Source organism: Rhinopithecus bieti, unplaced genomic scaffold (genome assembly GCF_001698545.2).
Source record: "Rhinopithecus bieti isolate Rb0 unplaced genomic scaffold, ASM169854v2 scaffold_9978, whole genome shotgun sequence".
In the NCBI taxonomy this organism is placed as follows: Eukaryota; Metazoa; Chordata; class Mammalia; order Primates; family Cercopithecidae; genus Rhinopithecus; species Rhinopithecus bieti.
Genome location: NW_016806220.1, coordinates 700,988 through 724,397, shown reverse-complemented (window position 1 = coordinate 724,397; position 23,410 = coordinate 700,988). Strand labels below are relative to the sequence as shown.

The 23,410-nt window shown below is 48.2% G+C and overlaps 1 long non-coding RNA gene across 1 annotated transcript in view; it reads right to left on the bottom strand.

The window, feature by feature from the left end:
- The window catches only part of LOC108531700 (uncharacterized), a 32,917-nt gene extending 9,829 nt beyond the window's left edge, over positions 1-23,088 (bottom strand). The window contains exon 1 of the long non-coding RNA XR_001886246.1: positions 23,048-23,088. This is a non-coding gene — a long non-coding RNA (uncharacterized LOC108531700). The remainder of the gene's footprint in view (positions 1-23,047) is intronic.
- Between the last annotated feature and the right edge of the window lie 322 nt (positions 23,089-23,410).

The window sequence follows — 23,410 nt, the reverse complement described above, 5'->3', positions numbered from 1 at the left end:
CTTACCTTCTGCCCTTGCTGTGCTCAAGCCTCTCTGGCCTTTCATTTCCTTAAACACACCAAGCCTTTCCAGCCTCAGAGACTTTACAGTTCTTCCTAGAGTGCTCTTCCACTAATTTCCTTTTTTGTTTTGTTTTGTTTTGTTTTGTTTTGTTTTGTTTTGAGGTGGAGTCTCGCTCTGTCGCCCAGGCTGGAGTGCAGTGGCCGGATCTCGGCTCACTGCAGACTCCGCCTCCCGAGTTTACGCCATTCTCCTGCCTCAGCCTCCCGAGTAGCTGGGACTACAGGCGCCCGCCACCTCGTCCGGCTAGTTTTTTGTATTTTTTTAGTAGAGACGGGGTTTCACCGTGTTAGCCAGAATGGTCTCGATCTCCTGACCTCGTGATCCGCCCGTCTCGGCCTCCCAAAGTGCTGGGATTACAGGCTTGAGCCACCGCGCCGGGCTCTTCCACTAATTTCTTTAGGTCATAGTTTGTGGTCATTTGAAAACATGTCCACAAACTCTTTTCTATCCTACAAAAAGGGGGAATCCAATTCCCATCCCCTTGAACATGCACTAGCCTCAGTGGCTTGCTACTAATGAATTAAATGGTACAGAAGTGACTGTGTAACTTCTTAAACTAGGTAACCAAAGATGGCACAGCCTCCACCTGGTTCTCTGTCTTGTGAGGCTCACCCTTGGAACCCAGCCACCATGCTGTGGCAAAGCCATGTACCACACTCAGGAGTTTCAGGGAACAGACCTGGCAGAGGTCCTTGCCAACAGCTAACATCAGCCAGCGTCAACCACTAGACATGTAAGTGAGGAAGCCTCCAGATGATTCCAGTTCCCACCTTCAGCTGATATTAGGTGGAGCAGAGACACACTGTCCCCACCTGCCTAAATTGCAGATTCATGAGTAATTTCTGTCATTGTTTTAAGCCATTAAGTTTTGGGGCGGTTTGTCACATAGCAATAGATAACTGGAACACAGCTCATATGTCCCCTTCTCAAAACTGCCCTCCCTGATCATCCTAAGTGCCCATTGGCATTATCCATTACCTAAAAATTCTGATTGACCCTAATGCCCAGGCTGGTGCCTGGCACATAGGAGATTCTCAGTGAATATTTGCAGAATGATTGAATAAGGGAATGAATCCTCTTGTCACATTTGAAGTTATCAGTCATCAATCAAATGGGGATTTGTTTCATCGTTTGCAGGGTGATGACATCAAATTCAGTTCAGAGAGAGGAAAGGGTAGTTACGAAGCATGCTCCACTGGTGCTGCTGGACAGGGAGGGTGGGCAGACTTGACGACCACCAGTCCAGGACCTAGACAGCCCGAAGACACGGGGGCCTGAAAAGGTAGTTGGGGTGCCCAAAGAATGCTAGTCCTGGTGCCAATGCAGCAGACAGTCGCCTTGTCTGTTGTTGAGTAAACCAGTGCCTTCTCTTATGCCTGTGATGCCTGCCAGCACATGTCTTTCTCAGAAGTGGGCATATTGTCTCTTTGGGAAACATTGGGTAGAAGGATTAAAGCAGGAGAATTTTCAGGGAATCACTCTTGCAAGAGATGCTGCACTCTGGCAGACTTGATAATGAAAAATATGTCAAGCAACTGAGTTTTAGCAGCAGGGTTCCTTGGGGCCCTGTTCACCAACTTGTGGCTTCCGTAGTGACAGGACAGCTGCCGGGTGGATAGCAGCTTTGGGGCCACCTGACTGGCTCTGATGATAACTGGCTTTGACAGCTTTGATTGGAATGAAAAGATTTAGGGTCCCTATGGCTTTCTTAAATTAAACTCTCTCCTGGAGTTAGCTTGTTTATCAACATTGTCTTAGATTAGGGGACTTTCCTGTGATGAGGGAGTTCTTTTACCATGATGGTTGACTTGTCGGGGCCACTGGCAGGGTTTCTGAGATCAGGCTCCTCAGAACAGCGCAGCAAGGTAAGCCTACACCCTGATGTGCTTCTCAGGCAATGCCTCCAAGGGGCATGTTAACAGTCAGGTCTAGTTAGGAAAGAAAACAGGAAACAGACCTGTATTTTAACAGAAAGAATTTAATTTAGGCAATTGAGTAAGCAGGTATTAGAGACTGAAAGGCAAAAAGGAAGTATCAAGATAAACACAGGGATGGTAACTGCCAGAGGCAGCTCTACCTCTGGGGCTGAAGAACACAGGGAAGATACTGGGGTTGCAATAATTTAGAAGCTTGGAAGAGGAGACCTGCGGAGCTGGGACCTAGGCTTCCAAGGAGGGGTGACTGCATAGTATCTCTGAGGCTGGAGTTGAGAGTCCAGAAAATGTTGGAGACTGGAACCTATTGCTATTGAGATAAACTGCCACTACAAGTGAAAAGTCATTGTTGGGCTGATGCTCACAGGGACAAGCAGTGAGGAAGAGGCAAGTCCTTGCTCCCTTCTGCCAATTTACCATCCCTCCTTACTGACAGAGCCCCACGTGGAGCCAGCTGGCCACAGAGCAATGTGGTTCGCCAAGTCCCAGCCCCAGAATCACAGAATCACCCAGCCCCAGTACTCACAGGGTAGAATACAGACAGGTGGGTCTGACCTTACAGACATCAGCTTCATAACCAGCACAGGGAGTGTGAACAAGATGACAATGGTAGGCCCTGAGATAGAACAGCCAGGCCCAAAATACCCACACCTACCCTCCACTGGTAGAAATCCCCTAATGCGGCCAGGCGTGGTGGCTCATGCCTATAATCCCAGCACTTTGGGAGATCAAGGCAGGCAGATCACCTGAGGTTGGGAGTTCAAGACCAGCCTGACCAACATGGAGAAACCCCATCCCTACAAAAAAAAAAAAAAATACAGGGCCAGGCGTGGTGGCTCACACCTGTAATTCCAGCACTTGGAAGGCTGAGGCCTCAATCTCATGAGGTCGGGAGATTGAGACCATCTTGGTTAACACAGTGAAACCCCATCTCTACTAAAAATACAAAAAATTAGCCGGGTTTGGTGGCGGGCGCCTGTAGTCCCAGCTACTTGGAAGACTGAGCAGGAGAATCGCTTGAACCCGGAAGGCGTAGGTTGCAGCGGGCCGAGATCGCACCACTGCACTCTAGCCTGGGCAACAGAGCTAGACTCCATCTCAAAAAAAAAAAAAAAAAATACAAAATTAGCTAGGCATGCTGACACATGCCTATAATCCCAGCAACTGGGGATGCTGAGGCAGGAGAATCATTTGAACCTGGGAGGCAGAGGTTGCAGTGTGCCGAGATTGCACCATTGCACTCCAGCCTGGGCAACAAGAGCGAAATTTCATCTCAAAAAAAAAAAGAAAAGAAATCATCTAATATGTGCTCAGTTCTTTACACTTTACGAAGAGCTTCTTATGTTATCTTATTTAAAGGCAGAAAACTGCCTATGTGTGCTGGCACTGACCACCACATGAGAACAAGACACCATCCCAAGCGTCCAGCATTGGTGTCCTTTGCTTTTACTTTGTCCCTGAGTGCCTGAGGAACAGCCTGATGCAGCCTGACCTGAGCATTTCCTGAGATGTGGATGTTTTGTATCTTGGGCATAAGTAGGCAGGTCACCAAGCAGGACAGTAACCCTGCCCCCAACCTTGTTTTAGCCAGAATATCTCTACTAACATTCGTTTCTCATACTGGGTCTCCAGGTAAGCTTACATTTGAAGAGGAAGTTCTGCAGTGAACAATAGCTTGGAAACATTTGCCCTAGAAGGAGAAACCTTCAAGCTGCCAGCCACCAAATAAGCCCACAAGGCTCACTTCCATTGTCTTCTCTGCTATGCCCTTTGTCCCTACCAGCCTGAGGCAAATATCAGTCCCTATTGTCCCCTTCCAAGGTTAACCCTACCTCCAAAACCTCTTAAGAGTATCCTTTCAAAGCATGTTGGCAGAGTGGCCTGCTGAGTATCCGGTGTGTGGGTTGGGCCTGTTGTTTTGTATGTATAGTTTGGGGTGTTGATTTTTGTTCATTTGTTGGTTGGTGTGTTTTTCTGCAAAAAACCTGTTAATCCACCCTACAAGAAAGGAAGGATAGGGAAAGGGGGGACACAGTTGGGAAAAGGAATCACATTTTTCCCTTTCCTAAATGGACCCCAAACCCACATCTGCCTCTAATATCGGCAAGAGTATAAATGAAGGCAGTTGGTCAGCACCCCACCTTCTCTTCCCACCCTCAGGTCCACTAGCAGGCACTGAACAAACACCTCAGCCCACACACCCAAAAACTCTGTGCAAAGGCTGCTAACAAGAGCCACCCCTTAGCTATCCCTGAGACCTCGGTGAGCTCACCACAGACGGGGCAGATGGGAAAAGGTTCACACAGCCCTGGAAGAGGCTGGGACATTTGAGCAGGGAATTCTGGGTCCTGGGTTATGAACCATGGACCAAAAGGAGGACTAGCCCTGGGTGGCACACAGACACGGCCCACGAACTTCTTGTCCTATGGAGCAGGTCCAGCCCCGTGAAGACCAGAGCAGGGCTCCTAAAACCACAGCCCAGGGTTGCACCTGAAAGAACAAAAGAAACTACTGGGGCAGAGCGGATCCTGGAAGTGAGAGGCACTATAGGTCCAGCCTCTTTCTGAAGCCCCACCCAGAGAAGCACCCTTTGCTGGAAAAGGAATCAGCGGAAGCCAAGGTAAGGGGCCATCACCCAGCAAAAGCCTCCTGTGCCAGAGAGAGAAAGAGCAGCCACAGCCATGAAGCTGGCCAGGGCATGGCTTCCTTAGATAGAAGTCTGGGGGAGCCCCATTCAGGCCTGCATAAGCCCCCAGGATTCCAGCAAGACATGGTGGAGGAGGTGGGCTCCCAGAGGTGGACACTGGGCTCCTGCTAGTCATAGCTGAGGACAGCGGGGCTGGGGCAGGGTCGGGAGAGCTGTGGCTGCTTACAGACTTATTCCAGGAAAGCAGAAACGTGCAGTACTTTGCCTTGTTGCACTCACCTACTTTAGGCACCTTCCCAGCTCTGCCCACCCCATTCCCACTCTTACATACACAGAGCTCTTGAGTTTACTGTTTTTCATTTTAATGCCTAACATTTAAAAAAAGTTTTTAATCATGGAGAAATTCAGACAAATCCAAAAGTAGGTTAAATAGCACAAGGAACCCTCACGTACCCAGCATCAAGATTCAGCAACCATCAATTTATAGTCAATCTTGTTTTACCCAAAAATCCTACTTATTTCTCCCCTCTGATATTATTTTGAGGCAAATCCCAAATATATGGTCTGGGATTGGTTTCATCAATTAATATTTTGGTTTCATGAATTAATATTTTGAGCTGTATCTCAAAAACTGATTCCTTTAAATATCTATATAACCTCAATGCCTTCACCACACCTAGATAACACAAATTCCTAACATGATCAAGTATCTAGTCAGTGATCTCATTTCCAAGAGTCTCTTAAATACCACTTTTACTTGCCTCGGGAGGGGCTCTGGCTGAAGCACAATCAAAAAGCAAGGGGTGGTCAGGCATGGTGGCTGACACCTCTAATCCCAGCACTTTGGGAGGCTGAAGAGGGCAGATTGCTTGAGGTCAGCAGTTCAAGACCAGCTTGGGCAACATGGTGAAACCTCGTCTCTACTAAAAATATGGAAATTAGCTGGGTGTGGTGGTAGGCGCCTATACTCCCAGCTACTCAGGAGGCTGAGGCAAGAGAATCACTTGAACCCGGGAGGTGGAGGTTGCAGTGAGCCAAGATCACAACACTGCACTCCAGCCTGGGTGACAGAGCGAGACGCCGTCTCAAGAAAAAAAGAAAGAGGCATGAAGTAAGACAGGAAAACAGGTCGCCCTGCTTGTGGCCAGGACCAGGCTGGTGGTAAAGTTTCAAATGGGGGACAAAAGGGTGAGAGAAGCCTGGGCACGGCAGCTCATACCTGTAATCCCAGCACTTTGGGAGGCCGAGGCAGGCGGATCACAAGGTCAGGAGGTCAAGACCAGCCTGGCCAACATGGTGAAACCCCGTCTCTACTAAAAATACAAAAATTAGCTGGCAGCTGCCTGTAATCCCAGCTACTTGGGATGCTGAGGCAGGAGAATCGTTTGAACCTGGAAGGCAAAGTTTGCAGTGAGCAGAGATCATGCCATTGCACTCCAGCCTGGGGAACAGGGTGAGACTCCGTCTCCAAAAAAAATGAAAGAAACAAAAGAAAGAAAGGAAAGAAAGAGAAGAAAGGAAAGAAAGGAAGGAAGAAAGAAAAAGGAAGGAAGGATGAAAGGAAGAAAGGAAGAGAAAAGGGAGATGCCCAGAGAGAACCGGGGCCAGGGGCAAGTGGAGAGCAGAGAGGGACGAAATTCCCCCCCACTCTGGAAGGGTAAGGTTCAGATGAGGAGGGACTGTCAGAGAACAGCCAAGTGACTTTTTCTTCCTGAAAGCTGGGTATTTTTTTTATCATCAGCGAGCAGAAATGTTCAGCTTGGCAGGTTCTGAGGATGAGATTACATTTCCTCAGGAGGCAATCACTGTGATGGTAGCAGGGGAGGAGCGGGCAGGAAAGGCAGTTGGATTTGATTAGAGGATAACTGGCAAGGCCTAGCTCTGCCCCTTAGGAAAGCGAGATTCAAGGGGGAAAGGGTGGGATTTTGCCCTCACACCAACCTAGCCTTAAAGCCTGCTGCCACCAGTTACTAGCTGTGTGGGCTTGCAAGCTGCTTAACCTTTTTGAACCTGTTTCCTCATCTCTGCAATTATGAAACAGGAAAAGTAAAAGGCCCCTAGAGAATTAGATTCAGGAAGGTGTGGAAAGTGCCCAGTTAGTCAGAACGGGAAGGAGCCTGCTCATTTGTTCCTTCTCTACCCCCTATCTTCTCCCTTGACATCTGGATCCAATCCCTGTAAAGTTGAGGACACCAGCCTCTGCAGGGATCCCTGAAGACAGATTCTCAGTGGTTGTCAACCACACCACCTGGTCCAGGTGGCTTTTCCACTGTTGGGAACTCCAGGCTTTCTCCTCCACTCTAGAAAGCCTGTGTGAATGCAAGTGAGGCTGCAGGGAATATTGTCTGGGCCTGGGATGGGATGGGGTGGGAGAGCTGAGGACAACTGTGGTGGCAGTCCACTTGGGAAGACAGGGGACACCACATGTCTGAGACTTCAGGGTAATCAGATAGCCCTGGAAGCTCTGAGAAGGTGGGGGCCTTGGCCCAGCGCTTCAGGGGGCTATGACCCATGCAGTCACACAAGCTCCATGCGTAGATGGGCCCTGAACTTGGTTTAACTGCTGTCTACTGTTGTCATCTTGAAATTCTTAAAACTTTTGAACAAGGGCCCCATGTGTTCATTTTATTTATTTGTCTGTTTGTTTATGTATTTACTTTTTACAGACAATAAAAAATATATTGTTTACAGACAGGGTCTCACTCTGTCACCCAGGCTAGAGTGCAGTGGTGCAATCATAGCTCACTGTAACCTCAACCTCCTTGACTCAAGCCATCCTCCCACCCCAGCCTCCCGAGTAGCTGTGGCTACAGGCATGCACCACCATGCCTGGCTAATTTTTTTTAATTTTTGGCAGAGACAGGGTCTCACTATGTTGCCCAGGCTGGTGGTGGTCTTAAACTCATGGCCTCAAGTGATCCTCCCGAGTTGCCTCTCAAAGTGCTGGGATTATACATGTGAGTCACTGTGCCTGGCCCTACATGTTTCTACACTGGGGCCTGAAAATCATGTTCCCAAAACCGCCCAGCACCAACCTGCCAGCTCTGTGAATTCCTGCAGCATCCCTGAGCACCCCAGGTGAAGAAGTGGAGAAAGGAGGGGGTTTCTAGAGCAAGTGTTTACAAGGAGACAGAAAAGTTGAGGGGCCAGCAAGAAATCAGTTCAAGTGATCAACCGAGAAGGCATCTAGGATGGGTGGAGTCAGCAGGGAACTAATGTATCAGAAGAAAAGGAAAGAGTCTGGGATCTGGGGGTCTTACAGACACCACTAGTTGGAGTAGAGGTAGAAGTGTGATTGCACCAGAAGGACAGGGAGCTGGCTAGTCTGGGGCCACAAAAATCAGAGTTTAGGGGAAGATAAGGCAAGCTGTGGCTGTTGATGATGGGACCAGGCTGGGGATGGGAACGGGTGGAAGGATGGGAGCAGTGTCTAAGAAGCAAGTGGAGCACAGTCCCTGATATTCAGAAATTTAGGCAGGCAGGCAGCACCAGAGAAGTGGGTCACTAAGGACAAGGGTCCCAGCCACTGTGCAGGGATTCAAGGACAAGACTGGAGAGGGGGGTGTCTGAGCCCTAGAGGGACTCGGGCCTGGACAGGTTCTCAGAACCAAGGCTAGAGCACCAGTGTCCCCATGCCTCCCCCAGAAAAGCCCATAACAAGAATGGCACACAAGAAAAATGGCCAGGTGGGCTGCCTGGGAAGGTCAGCATCTCCTTTGCCATGGCTCCTCCCGTGGGTGCCCATTACTCTGTCCATCATTACCGTTTGGCACAACCCTCCCCCTCCACAACACTTTGGTCTCCCTGGATAGCCTGGAGGCTCCTGAAAGGGAGACACTTTCTCCCCTTTACCTGCTCATCCCCAACACTAAGCAAGGTGTTTGGCACATAGTAGGTGCTTAATAAATGGTGTCTGACTGGCTGAGCGCCGGCCAGCTGGAAACACGGATGGTAGCCCTGTTGGACAGTGAGAGGGAGGCAGGGATGCATAAAAGGGGCATCTGCCAGCTCTGGTATAGACCACCTGGGTTCTAACCCTGCCTCTGCTACTGCTAAATGGACCATCTCGGCCAAGTTATCCAACCTCTGCCCCTGTGTTTCCTCATTATAAAATGGAAATTTTCATTTTGTATTATGTACCTTTGAGTAAATGTGTACATAGCATTTAGAATAGTGCTGGACAGCACTTTAGAAGGCGGAGGCGGGCAGATCAGTAGGTCAGGAGATCGAGACCATCCTGGCCAACACGGTGAAACCCCGTCTCTACTAAAAACACAAAAAAGTAGCCGGGTGTGGTTGCAGGCGCCTGTAATCCCAGCTACTCCGGAGGCTGAGGCAGGAGAATCGCTTGAACCCGGGAGGCGGGGGTTGCAGTGAACCCAGATGGCACCACTGCACTCCAACCTGGGCGACAGAAAGAGACTCCGCCTCAAAAAAAAAAAAAAAAGAAAAAGAGCTGGACATGCCACACACTTGCTAACACTATCATTAATATGACAGGTAAATAACATTTTGTGTGTGGCGTGTTGCAGCTGTCACAGCCGCCAGCAGACAGCTGGTGACAGCAGACAGCAGACTTACTGGTGACTCCCTCACCAGTAAGCACCGCGGCTTGACGTAGGTGTTGCCCACCGGGTACCAGAAGGCGGCCCCCTTCTCGCTCCCCAGTGAACGTTCCTAAAACATCTGCGGGGTCCAAGAGCACAGGGAGAACAGCGCCCCTGGCGCAGGCTGCGCACCCACCCGGAGGAGGCAGCGCGTCAGTCCTGAGGTCCCCGCCACCTGCTCCCGGAGGACGGCCGCCCGGGGCTGTGCGCTGGGTAGGTGCGGAGGCGACCACCTCCCAGACGCCCGCCCGAGCTGCGGCGCGCCCACTCCCTGCTTCTCCGAGCGGCGAGCGCCACCTGGAGGCTCCCTTGAGATCTGCATTTAGGAGGTGACAGGTCGTTTCATGATTTTATTCATTAAACGTTTATCGAGGCCTGGCGCGATGGTTCACGCCTGTAATCCCAGCACTTCGGGAGACCGAGGAGGGCGGATCACTTGAGGTCAGGAGTTTGAGACCAGCCTGGCCAACATGGCGAAACCCCATCTCTACTAAAAATACAAAAATTAGCCGGGCATGGTGGCACACACCTGTAATTCCAGCTACTCATGATGAGGCTGAGGCACAAGAATCGCTTGAACCCGGGAGGCAGAAGTTGCAGTGAACCGAAATGGAGCCACTGTGTGTTAGGCTCTGGTGACGTGGGGAGAAATAAAGATAATGTCTTGTTTCCCACGACATTAATAGCATGATGGGGAAGACAGGCCATCAACAACGTGCAATACTAAGGGCTAGGAAAGAGGTGGATACAAAGGAAGGAATAAGGAATGCACTCATTCCTTAGGATGTTCATTGGTGCCAGGTACTGTTCAAGGCACCAAAAAGAATGGAACTAGGCCGGACGCGGTGGCTCAAGCCTGTAATCCCAGCACTTTGGGAGGCCGAGACGGGCGGATCACGAGGTCAGGAGATCGAGACCCTCCTGGCTAACACGGTGAAACCCCGTCTCTACTAAAAAATACAAAAAACTAGCCGGGCGAGGTGGCGGGCGCCTGCAGCCCCAGCTACTCGGGAGGCTGAGGCAGGAGAATGGCTTAAACCCGGGAGGCGGAGCTTGCAGTGAGCTGAGATCCAACCACTGCACTCCAGCCTGGGCGACAGAGCGAGACTCCGTCTCAAAAAAAAAAAAAAAAAAAAAGAATGGAACTAAACAGAGCTCCTGATCCCAAAGAGCTCATAGTGGAGGGACAGTCAGACAAGCTTAGAAGTATGCAACAGGCCTAAGAAGGAGCCAGCCTGGGGACCAGAGGTGTCCGAAGGGAAGTCGAGGAGGTATTGCAGGAAAACGTGATATATTACATCTTAAAGAATGGGCAGGATTTTGCCAGGCTTGGTGACAAGATATCTTCTGTAAAATCGTGGAACTGAAAAGAAAGGGTATAGGTTGAAAAAGGGCTAGTTCTGTGTCTGAAATACAAGGAACATGAAAGAGAAGTGCTGGGACATGGGGCAACAAAAGGAGTTTGGGGCCAGATCGTGAAGGCCTTGGTTTAATAGGTGAAAAAGTTCAAATTTGACCCAGGTAGCTGGCAGAGTCAGAGGTTCTAAAGCAGAGACCTGCTCTATAGAAAGTTCACCATAAAGTACAGCAGTGACGGTGGATGAAGATACCAACAGCTCAACCTCCTATGTGCCAGGGAAATGCTGAGCTCTTGGCACCTGATATTTATCTTAATTCTCTAAATGGGCCTATGGGGTAAGCATATTATTATCCCAATTTTATTGGAATACTTCCCTACTAGGGCCCCTAAACAGGTAGCCATCAAATGCCTGATAAATTCGAGCTAGCTTTAAATTTTAGTCGCTACAGAGCAGAGCCCTTCCATCGCACTGAGCTGAAGGAGCCAGATGGACATTACAGAGAAGACCCACTCAATGGGTGAAATCAACAAAGCCTAATGGCTATCTAGATCTGCAAGATGAAGAATAGGAAAGAACTGAAGACAAGGTTACAATGAAAAGTTTGATTTTGAAATAATATATTTTTAAGAGCTGAGAAAAACCTTATCCATCATCCGGAACAACTGCCTATTCTACCCACACTCCCAACACCACATCAGCGCACGTGTGTCTGTACTCACCATTCTACCTTGCCTCCTGCTGGCATGGACAAGTGCTGCATGTTCCTAAGTGCCGCCTTCTGCTGTGCACTGGATCCCGTCCTTGTGCCCACTCAAGAACATCACTTCATCCATTGGTCCTTCTCTCACATATGAAATTTTTGGTCTTTCTACTGAGTCATTCCCATAAAGATACATGTGTACTACAATTTGTCTCATCTTAAAAAATAATAAAAATAAAAATATTTCCTTGACCTCAAATCTCATACCCCCGCCATTCAATTACACCAATCCTCTCCAAAAGTTATTTATACTCAAACTCCACCTTCTCTCCTCTCATGCTTTCTTGAACCCACTTCAATCAGTTTCATTCTCACAACTTCGCCACAATTACTCTTCAGGTCCACATTGCAAATCCAAAGGGCAGTTGAGAGTCCTCATCTTAGATGACCCATCAGCAGCCTTCCACACAGTTGAGCCTCTTCACTCGAGTGCCTAAGGCCATGCACATTCTTCTCTACTGACACTCACTTCCTTGTGATCCTGACTGGCCTCACGTTTACAACTCCGAATGTATTCTTTCCAGCCTGAACTCTCCCCTGAACTTCAGACCCATACATCCCCAAAAGCCGACTCAACATCTGCACATGGATGCGTAATGCGTTCAAAAGTAGCATGTCCAAAAGCAAATTCCTAATCCTCCCCCTTCAAACCTGTTGCTCCCATTTGCTGCCACAGCCTTTTCCATCTCAGGAAATGAAAACTCTAATCTTTTGTTCAGAATAAATGCTTTCATCATGTTATCTGTATTTGTCAATATAAATTAGGTGATGCTTCCGTAGCAAAGAACCCCAAAAATCTCAGGGTCTTAACACCACAAATGTTCGTGTTTTTGCTGATGTCCAGGCTGAGTTGACAGGAGACTCCACTCATCAGTTTCACTGAGGGACTAAGGCTGATGGAGGCTGTATCTTGACAAAATGTTTCCATGTTTTTTGAGACAGAAGATGGGGCATGTTGCAGGGTCTTGCACTTGCAGTGAAATGCTTCTGCCCAGAAGCCCCATGCACCTCTTCTGCTTACATTTTATTGTCCAAAACAAGTCATATGGCCACACCTAACTTAAAGGACGTTTGGAAGCACAAACTTACCAAGTGCCCAAAAAGGAAACAACCAGTTGGGCATGGTGGCTCACGCCTATAATCCCAGTGCTTTGGGAGGCCGAGGCTGGCAGATCACGAGGTCAGGAATTCGAGACCAGCCTGGCCAACATGGTGAAACCCCATCTCTAATAAAAATACAAAAATGAGCTGGGCTTGGTGATGGGCACCTGTAATACTGGCTACTCAAGAGGCTGAGGCAGAGAATTGCTTGAACCCGGGAGGCGGAGGTTGCAGTGAGCCGAGATTGTGCCACTGCACTCCAGCCTGGACAACAGAGCAAGACTCCATTTCAAAAAAAAAAAAGAGGCTGGGCGCGGTGGCTCACGCCTGTAATCCCAGCACTTTGGGGGGCCGAGACGGGCGGATCACGAGGTCAGGAGATCGAGACCATCCTGGCTAACACGGTGAAACACCGTCTCTACTAAAAAATACAAAAAACTAGCCGGGCGAGGTGGCGGGCGCCTGTAGTCCCAGCTACTCAGGAGGCTGAGGCAGGAGAATGGCGTAAACCCGGGAGGCGGAGCTTGCAGTGAGCTGAGATCTGGCCACTGCACTCCCGCCTGGGCGACAGAGCGAGACTCCATCTCAAAAAAAAAAAAAAAAAAGAAAACAACCAAAATATTTGTGAACAATTCTAATGATGACCACATCATGCTCAACTCCTTTTTTGCCCCTCCATTTGCACTTGCAATCCACCAGCAAACCTTGTCTGACTTTCCAAAATTATCCAGAAATCTGACCTCTTCTACAGCTCCTCCAAAGCACCAACATCTTTCACCTGAGTAATTACAATAGCTTTTACTGGACCCCTGGCTCCTGCCCTTGACTCCTCCTACCCCCTACAGCCTGTTCTCCACACAGCACCAGAGCAATTCTTTTAAACATGTAACTCCACTGCTCAAACCCCCCTAATATTTCCCATGTGACTGAGTGTGAAAGCCAGAGACCTTCCAGTGACCCATGATGCTACACAACCTGCCCACTTTGTCCCCACTTCTGGAAACTAATCTCCTGCCAGCTTCCTCTTCATTCCCTCTCGTCCAGCCACAATTCTTCCTGGGACATCGAGCGTGTTCTTCCTGGGACATCGAGGGTGCTCAGCCTCAAGGCCTTTGCACCCACTGTTCCTTCTCCCTGGAATGCTCTCCCCAGGTAACCATATGCCTTTCTCCTTCAGGCCTCTGCTCAAATATCTCCTCCTAGAAGCCTTCCCTGATCACTTTATGTAAAATCACACACATACACACACATACTCCACTCACATGTCCCTGCGCCCTATCCTGTTTTATTTCTCTTCATAGACCTTGTCACTGTCTGGCACATTATATATTTGATTTAATTTGCTTAATATCTGTTTCCCCACTAGAATATACATTTTATGCAGGCAGGATTTTCTTTTGTCCCTATGGCATCTCCAATGCTTAGAACAAAAATGTATCAAACGTGAAGAAGTGAGGCCCAAGGCTGGTCAGTGCAGAGCTTGAAGTAAACTGTAACTCTCTGGACCCTCTGTCCAGGGCACCTCTCAGTGTGCCATGAGGCATTTTGAAAGGATGTAGTGGGACACAGATCACTTGGGGAATGAAGAGCTGGCGGGTGACCTGAGCCAGAGCTAATACCAGAGTGTGGGAAACTGGAGTGACTGCTCCACACTTCGCACTGAAGGCCCTCCCTGTGGGATGTGGCTATGGGCAGCAGCTGGGGGAAGCCCTCAGAGCTCTGTTCTGTGTGCTGAAGAAACCACATGCAGACACCTGGGAAGTATGTCTCAGTCTGGTGGTGATCCTTGTGATTGGTACCCAAGAGGCTACCAGGCTTCTTCTTATTATTAACATGGTGGAAATAAAATGAGACTTTACTGCAGGGAAATGTTTGTGGGGAGAGACATTGTGTTGATCAAGCAACCAGCACTCTCCAGCTGTTCCATCCAGCACCTGCTCTGCTCCCAGCTCCACCTCAGCCTTGCCTCTGGTCTCATCCTCAGACCTAGCAGCAGCATCTCGCCCTCCTGCCCCTGCAGAACCTGGCCTCAGCACAGGCCCCAGCACCAAAAGCTGGCCCTTCCCCAGTGTGTGGTCTGGCCTCACCTCACCATTTTGTCCTCAGCGATGGGCAGCCACAAGGAGTGGAAGAGCAAGAGCACAGCCAGAGCTGTCAGGATGCTGCTGGAAACAGCAGGCACATGCTCCCATTGGAACAGGAAGGCATCAGCAGCTTCTCAGTGCCACCCAGTGAGTGAAAGGTGAGGGATTTACTAAGAACATGTACAAGTTGCTCAAGAAAATGGTTCCAAGCAAGCTCAGCTGGGCTGACATGCCTGTGCTGGCTTGTGAGCCGCACACCTGGGGGCCCAGCCCATCCCCTCACTGTGGACATGGATTCAGAATAGCCACATGAGCATCAAGGCTGCATCAGCACGTCCATGAAGTCCCTAGGGGGACCCTGGGCATGGTATTCAGGCCTCTGACTGTGAAATATATGTGTCCTAACACCAAATGTATCAGAGTTGACCTGATTGCAAACTTGTTTCAGGCCCACTGGGTAATCCAGGATATCTGGATAGCAATTGTCCGCCTCTCACATCATCACTGATCACTTCTCTCTCAGTCTCTCTCTCGCTCCCTCTCTCTCGCGCTTTCTCTCTCTTTTTCTCTCCCTCTACCTTCATCACTTCCATCAGAATAAAGTATGCTGTAATTTCCCTCATCTCTTTAAAGACAAAAAAACCCCATTGGCCTCACATCCCACCCACACCTCTATCTCATTTCTCTGCTGATCTTTATTCCAAACACCCCTAAAGACCCAACAATGCTCATGGCTCTCATCTCCATCTCTGCCTTCAGGAATCCACACCAGGGTTTCTCCCCGCAATTCCCCAAAACTTCCCTGGTCCAGGTCAACACTTACCTCCTCTCTGCCTAATGCCCTGGTCAGCCCTCAGCCACATCCACTCCACCCTGCCCACATTTGACACAGAGGGTGACGCGTGCCCCTCTCCTTGATGACATGGTGTCCGACACATCGGTCCCCAAAAAACCCCTTTCTTCTCTCCTCCCATTCTAGTTGCATCCGCATGGCACCTTTTCTGCCTCTTCTTTCATACCTCTTAATTTTGGAAATCCCCAAAATCTCCAAGATTTAGCCATACTAAATCTCTTTCTCTTACTCATATTCATTTTTAAGGTGATTTCACACAGTTCTGTGATTTTAATACATTTATCAATTTAAGACTCTGTAATTTTCAATTCTACCTTAATACTCTCCTAAACTTTAGTCCCTCCATGACTCAACTACCTATGCAACACCTAGCAGCACAAACTTAACACACACAAAAGTTCCTCCTTGCTCTCCTTTCTTCCTCCCTCCCTTCTTTCTTCCTTGCCACCCTTCCTCCTTTCTTTCTTTCTTTTCCTTTTTTATCCTTTCTCTCTTTTTTTTTTTTTTTTTTTGCTTCTTATGATAGGGAATTTCTAACATCCACAAAAATAGAAAGCCAGGCTGGTATAGTGAATCCCCACATACTCATCACACAGGTTCAGCAATTGCTAACTCATGGTCAATCTTGTCTCTTTTCCCTTTGGCCTGAATTATTTTGAAGCCAGTCCTATAGCTGTTGGATCATTTTATCTGTATATATTTCAGTTTACATCTCAAAAAGATAAGGCCTCATTTCTAAACATAATTATCACACCATTATTACATTCATTTAAAAAATCTTAACATCTCTGATATCCAGTCAGTGTTCAAATTTCTCATTGTCTCATAATTTTTTGTAAGCTTGATTGAGAATCCAAATAAGGCCCTCCCAGTGTAATGCATGTTATATCTTTTATATTTCTTTTAATCTATAGGTTCTCTCTCCATCTCTTTTTTCTTTTCAATTTGTTTGTTGAAACAAGGATCTAGAGACTTTTCCTTACCTCGGATTTTCCTGAATGCACCCCATGCTATAGTCTAACATGTCCCACCCCCTGCTCTAGTATCTGCAAATTGGTGTTTGGATTCTAGAGGTGATGGTGTGGTCTCCCATCAAGAGGCATATATTGTCTGTTTTTCTCTCTTTTTGCCATATTTAGAGAAGTTTACGTTCACTGTCTGGGCCTATTACCTCATGAAGATTGCCAGATGGTGACATTCAAAACCTATCATTCTTCTTCATTCATTAACTGGGATCCTTTCATGCAAAGAAATGTCCCCTCATCTACTATTTGGTTACCCTGAGGTAAAGTTTGTACAGGAAAGGCAGTACAAAATGGTTATTCTTTCCATTTTTAACTAGTTTTTAAAATAATGAATTGATTCCCTGTCATTCTCCAAAAGATATCAATTATGAGACCAATGTTAGTATCACCATAAATTCAAGGACCAAACACATTCGATGATGTTTCCATCCACTGTGGTTTTATGCTTTTGATGCTCGCATTATCCCATTTTCAGCAAGCAGGAGCCCCTCCTAGTTGGCTACTTAGTCCTGTTGACAGGACCCTAATCGTCTTTGATGGTTTCCTTGCTCTCTGGTACTTCAAGAAGCTCCAAGACATCCGGTCCATGTTCTGCCCCAGACTGTGGATCCGCAAACCTGGCAAACGGTGTTCAAGCCCACAATCGGGTGCTCGGGTCACTGCTGCTCCTAGGTTGGTTCAAAAGAAGTCTCTTGATTTTCCTCTCAGAACTTATACTTCTTTCAGTTTTCCCCATGTCTGTAGATGGCAGCTCCATTCTGTCATGGAATGGAGACAAAAACCTCGGAGTCAGCCTTGAGTCTCTCTTCCCTTCACACATATATCTATTCTATCAGCAAATCTATTGGTTTCATCTTCAAAACACACCCAGACCCTGACCACTTCTTACGGCTGACACCACCACTCCCTGGTCTATCATCTCTCACCTGGCCTTCACAGTCGCCTCATGACTGGTTTTTCTGTGTCTCCCTGTTGTCTCCATGGCAGCTAACGTGCACTTTTTAAAATTTAACTCAGACCTTGGCACTCTTTTGCTCAAAACCATTTCCAGTGACTACTCATTTCACTTAAAATCCAAAAGTCGGCCAAGCATAGTGGCTCACCCCCGTAATCCCAGCACTTTGGGAGGCCGAGGGAAGCAGAACACTTCAGCCCAGAAGTTCGAGACCAGCTTAGGCAACATGGCAAAATCCCATCCTACAAAGTACCAAAAGATCAGTTGGGTATGGTTTTGCATGCTTGTAGTCCCAGCTACATGGGAGGCTGGGGCAGGAGGATTGCCTCAGCCTGGGAGGTCAAGGCTGTAGTGAGCCATGTTTGCATCACTGCACTGCAGCCTAAGCAACAGAGTGAGACCCTGTCTCAAAAAAAAGAAAAAAGAAAAAACAAGACTCCAAACATGTCCCAGCGGTTTGTAAGGCCTTTCTCTCTCTTCCTGCCCATTTTCCTCACTCTCCCATGTGCTGACTGTGCCCCGCCATACTGGCCCTTTCTGTTCCTCAACAGGTCTTGCCACTCGCTCTGCCTCAAAAGCTCTCCTCCCCCACATAGCCACGTGGCTCTCCCTCACCTCCTAAGGTTTCGATTCCATTTTCACTGTTTCAGAAAGACCTTTCTTCACTCTGTATGGGATAGCCACACTGCCCCACACCATCATTCTCTAGCCGCTTACCCTGCTATATTGTTCTTTATAGCACTAAGCACAAGTGACATAACACACGTTACATGTTCATTCTCTCACTACTAGGATGCAGGGCAGAGGCTTGTGTGTTTTGTTCACTGCTGTATCCCCAGCATCTAAAACAGTGGTCCAGTAATGGTTCATCCAATGTTTGTTAAATAACTGAATGAATGAGTGTATTCAGGCAAGAGAGAAAAGGGTACACGTGGAGAGAAGGTTGAACATCTGGGGTAATTTGCTAATGGTGGGGTTCCAGGAGGCACAAGGGAAGGGTTGAGAGGAAGAGAGGAGTAAAAGGTTAGGTCCTCCAGGGAGGGGTGCTTGCAGCACTGACTAATGAAGTCACGTGTCATGTGAGGTGAGCTTCCCATTAGCCTTAAATAGGGCAGATACCAGAGCTAAAAGACAAGGGACTGGGTGCTTCCTGTTTAAGGTGGCCTCTGCTCAGAAACAGTGGACTTTAGGCAGCTGGCTTAGGATGGTGAGGGGCCTACAGACTTCTTATTTAGTCTTTGGAGGAGGTGGTGTTGACCCCTGAGTTCACTCTGCCTGGTGAGGCATTACCAACGGGAAATATTATGGAGCCCTCCCCTGTCCCAGACTCTCCAATTAAAATGTTCCTTCCTAGTAGTCTACAAAAGTATACCTCGTCCAATCTGCAGACAAGCCAGGATTCATCACTAAATCATAAGCAAGAGTATTTATTCCAGAGAGCAGGAATGGACAATGATATAAAGATGAACAATGTGAAGGAGGGGGATAAGCACCCAGGGGCTTCCATAAATAGAAGACAAGAGAACCCAGAAGTCTCTGTATTTGGCTAGATGCCAAGCAAAGCTGAGCAAGGCCTTGGAAGCATCCCAGCAAAAGGCCAGGGGATGTCTAGGTGCATATTTCAGAACATGTACCTTCACAACCAGCCCAATCTCCGCTGCCACCACAGCATTCAGTGAGAGCGTTTAAATTACTGCTTTACAATAAACCTAAGCAATTGCAGCTTTTCGTTTAGACTGTCCAGTGTGGACTGCTTACCTCGAGAAGTCTGCCCATCTTTTTAAGATAATCAGCTCGCTCTGGCTGAAGATTCAGGCGTTCGAGGGTGATCTACGCAGAAGGGGGCCCAAAGGCACTGGAGGTGACAGGAGTCAGTGGGTGTGGACAGTGTCCTGACAAACCCTGCCTGCTCCCCCCACACCTCACCACCCTCACCTCTGCTTCCCATGCCCACCCTCTGGGATGGACAAGCCTTCCTAGCAACTTCCCCTTCCCCTCCTCCAGCTCCTCCACCCTTGCTATGTTGTCTATACCTTAGGAAACAGAGAAAACACACAGGACTTTAAACTAATCTGCTTGTTTGGAGGGATCTAAATGAAAGAGATCCAGCCAGTGTCTAAGCCTGGAGCAGCCTCCTGTCTTTGAGGGGTGCCTACATTGGAGTTTTAGGAGAGGATAATCAGGATGTAAACGCTGGGATGGTTCCACACGAGGGCGCCTCTGAGGCGGAGCTGCTGATGACTCAGAAATAGGTCGTTTGCCACGTGTAGTGCCCAGTGCTGCCTCCAGGGGTGCTATCTCTCATCAGGGTCTGGTTCAGCGTCTGGTGCGAAGTGGGGTAGATACCCCAGCACAGGGGTCGCAGCTGACTGGCAGTCACTGGGAGCCTCTAAGAGGCCACTTGGGCTCAGAAATCAGGGGACCACAATAGGCTGAAGACTGGAGGCTCTTTCTCAGGTGGCTCTGGCCTGTGTCATCCCCCAGGGACTCTTGCTACATCCTGGGGAATACCTGATTTGGAACATCTGATCCCCTGGTGAGAGAGGGCTCAGAACTAGATCTAATCTGATTTCAGCAGTATGACATTTCTTGCATCCCAGTGTTTGTGTAGCAATTTCATACTTGCTTCATGCATAATGTGTATAAACTGAATAATAAACATGCAAAAACCATTTTCCTGATATTTTCATCCTGTGAAGCATAGGTAAATGGCCTTAGGGGCTTAAAACATCAGAGGCTTAAAAATGTATAGAAAGTTGCCAAAGAAGTGGTCGCCTGGTCCTGTTAGAGGTAGAATTCTGCTTGTATAGAAGGCGGAGCTGGTTCCCTAGGTTGATTCTGGAGCGCCAAAGCAAGTACATTACTGGCACAACTGAGCTATCAGAGAAGAAAAACACAATTGGAGGCTGAGTGCTGCATCCCCTACCCCAGTCCCAGGGTCAGCAGGCAACTGCAGGTGTTCCTGACATTTTCCACTGCTTATTAAAAAGGAAAACATTGGCCGGGCGCGGTGGCTCAAGCCTGTAATCCCAGCACTTTGGGAGGCCGAGACGGGCGGATCACGAGGTCAGGAGATCGAGACCATCCTGGCTAACACGGTGAAACCCCGTCTCTACTAAAAAATACAAAAAACTAGCCGGGCGACGTGGCGGCCGCCTGTAGTCCCAGCTACTCGGGAGGCTGAGGCAGGAGAATGGCCTAAATCCAGGAGGCGGAGCTTGCAGTGAGCTGAGATCCGGCCACTGCACTCCAGCCTGGGTGGCAGAGCGAGACTCCGTCTCAAAATAAAATAAAATAAAATAAAAGGAAAACATTTAATAAAACAAAACACACACTTGTCGCTCAGCAGCCTTGAAGTCCAGACACTGCCAAGGATACTGATTCCCATTTACGTCAATGCTCTGATTGGCACTTCTTGTCTGCTTTCCCTGGAAATGGGGTTGCAGCCTGGAAAACAGAGTGCAGCGGGAGAAAAAAACACGCTTATCCCAAAATGAAAGAAGGGGAAAGGCCACACCCTCTCTAGATAATACTATGACAAAGGCCTCACCCCAGCCCCTTCATGCATAAGATTCTGCACTCCCTCTAGGGATGTTTGTGGGATTCCCTGCAATGCTGACACCTGAGAGCCTGGACCACATCCCACAGTCCTAGGATTTTCAGGTATTCATGCCAGCAGCAGATGGAGCTTATGAATAACAGAATACAAATGTTCAAGTTAAGTAGGAGCTTAGATATCCTTTTTTTATTATTTTTATTTTTGAGATGGAGTCTTGCTCAGTCGCCCAGGCTGGAGTGCAGTGGCACGATCTCGGCCCACCGCAACCTCTATCTCCTGGGTTTAAGTGATTCTCCTGCCTCAGCCTCCTGAGTAGCTGGGATTACAGGCGTGTGTCACCATGTCCAGCCATTTTTTGTACTTTTAATAGAGATGGGGTTTCACCATGTTGGCCAGGCTGGTCTCAAACTCCTGGCCCTAAGTGATCCACCCACCTCAGCCTCCCAAAGTGCTGGGATTACAGGTGTGAGCCACCGCACCCAGCCAAATATCCTTATTTCATAGAGCAGGATGGCAGGCCCAGAAGGTCAGGTGAACCACCCAGATGATGGGCAATGGCAAATGTTCCCTCTTGTCCACACCATTGCTCTTACCCACCCAGGGCAGTGGGAGGCCTGTGAAATCTCTGATTGTTTTCAAACATGTTTGGAATCATAGGCAAGTAAAGACTACTGCTGTCCAAGAAGAAAATAAAAATCACCTGTAATTTTCCCATCCCAGAAATAACATCTGTGAATGCTGTGGAATATATATCTGCCTCTGTGCTTGTCTCTCCCCCTCGCCTTCTAATTCTATGCTCAACACCACAGAAAGCACAGCTTTCAAGCACATATATAAGGGTTATGACATTGTCTATATACAGGTCATAGAGGATTACTTGATAAATTCCAAAGAATCAATGTCATACAGATCATGTTCTCAGACCAGAATGCCAAAAAATTAGAAATAACAGAGGGATAGTTTATAAAAACATATTACTGGAAACTAAGAGAATATATTTTAAAAGGTAAAAAAAAATAGTATAGCAAATTGCTAGTTACTTAGAGTGTCAATGAAATGGCAATGTATCAAAATGTGTAGGACTTACAGCAGTAGATAAAGGGAAATCACAACTTCAAACACAAGTAAAACTGTAAATTCAAGAAGCTGGAATAAGAGCAATAGATCCAAGGAAAAAGAAGGAAAAATAAGTAAAGAAAGACAAAAATCAGAGTGGAGAAGGAAAAAACAGAAAAAATGACCAAATCAAAAGCTAATTATTTGAAAAGATTAATGAAATAAAATTCTGGCAAGACTGATCAAGAAAAAGTGAGAAAGGCCAGGCACAGTGGCTCACGCCTGTAATCCCAGCTTTGGGAGGTCAAGGCAGGCAGATCACAAGGTCAGAAGTTCAAGACCAGCCTGTCCAATACGGTGAAACCAGCTGGGCCTGGTTGTGCGCGCCTGTAATCCCAGCTACTCCAGAGGCTGAGGCGGGAGAATCGCTTGAACCCGGGAGGCGGAGGTTAGAGTGAGCCGAGATCGCACCATTGCACTCCAGCCTGGGCAATAGAGTGAGACTCTGTCTCAAAAAAAAAAAAAGAAAGAAAGAAAAGAAAAGAGAAAATGAAATTGCAAATAGATAAAAACCTACAATGAAAAAGGGAGGAAAACAATTACGAGCACAACAAAGATCCAAGAATAATGTAATTGCAGTAACCCTTCTGAAGTGGCCTTGTCAAATTATCAAACCTAAACCTGATCATGGATTTGAGATGGGATAGTTCCTTTGACCCCCTTCATGGGCAGAAACTGGAGTGGCTCCTTTCACTCAGCCCGTCACTGGCCACTCCTCGCATGAGGGAGCATAAGAGCAAGCGGGTGCAGGAACCTGAGCAAAGGAACCCTAGAACCCGCAGGTCGCTCCTCTCTGGAGGGATCAGGCTCTATGCATGCTACACAGCAGTGTACAAGCATGTTACAACCAGCTGTCTTTCAGCTCTGCCGTCCAGGGACGGCCAAGTGCCAACCAGCTCAGTAGAGAGTCAGGGTGGTAGCCCCTGCCCTCTTGGCACCTGGATTCTCGTTTGGCGTCCAGGAAGAATTAGCTCACACGAACTGTTTCAAAGGTGATGAATGCGGAAGACTGTATTGAGCGGTAGGTGGCTCTCAGCGGAAAGGAAGGCTTGGAAAGGAGATGGGAAGGTGATCTTTCCCTGAAGCCCGGCAGTCTCCGGCCAGGTCCCTCTCCAAGGCTGCACCGTCTGGTCAGCTGCATCTATCCATTGTCTCTGACACTCAGTTGCTTCTCTGCCCGCCGCTCAGCCGCTTGCGTTGCTCTGCCAGCTGAAGTCTTTTACGGGCACAGGATAGGGGCGGGGCAGGCCAAAAAGGCAACTTTTGCGTGGAAAAACAGGATCACCTGTTTTCACTTAGGGCCGTGGTTTCTGGCTTAGGGGTGAGGTTTAGCTGGGAGCCCAGT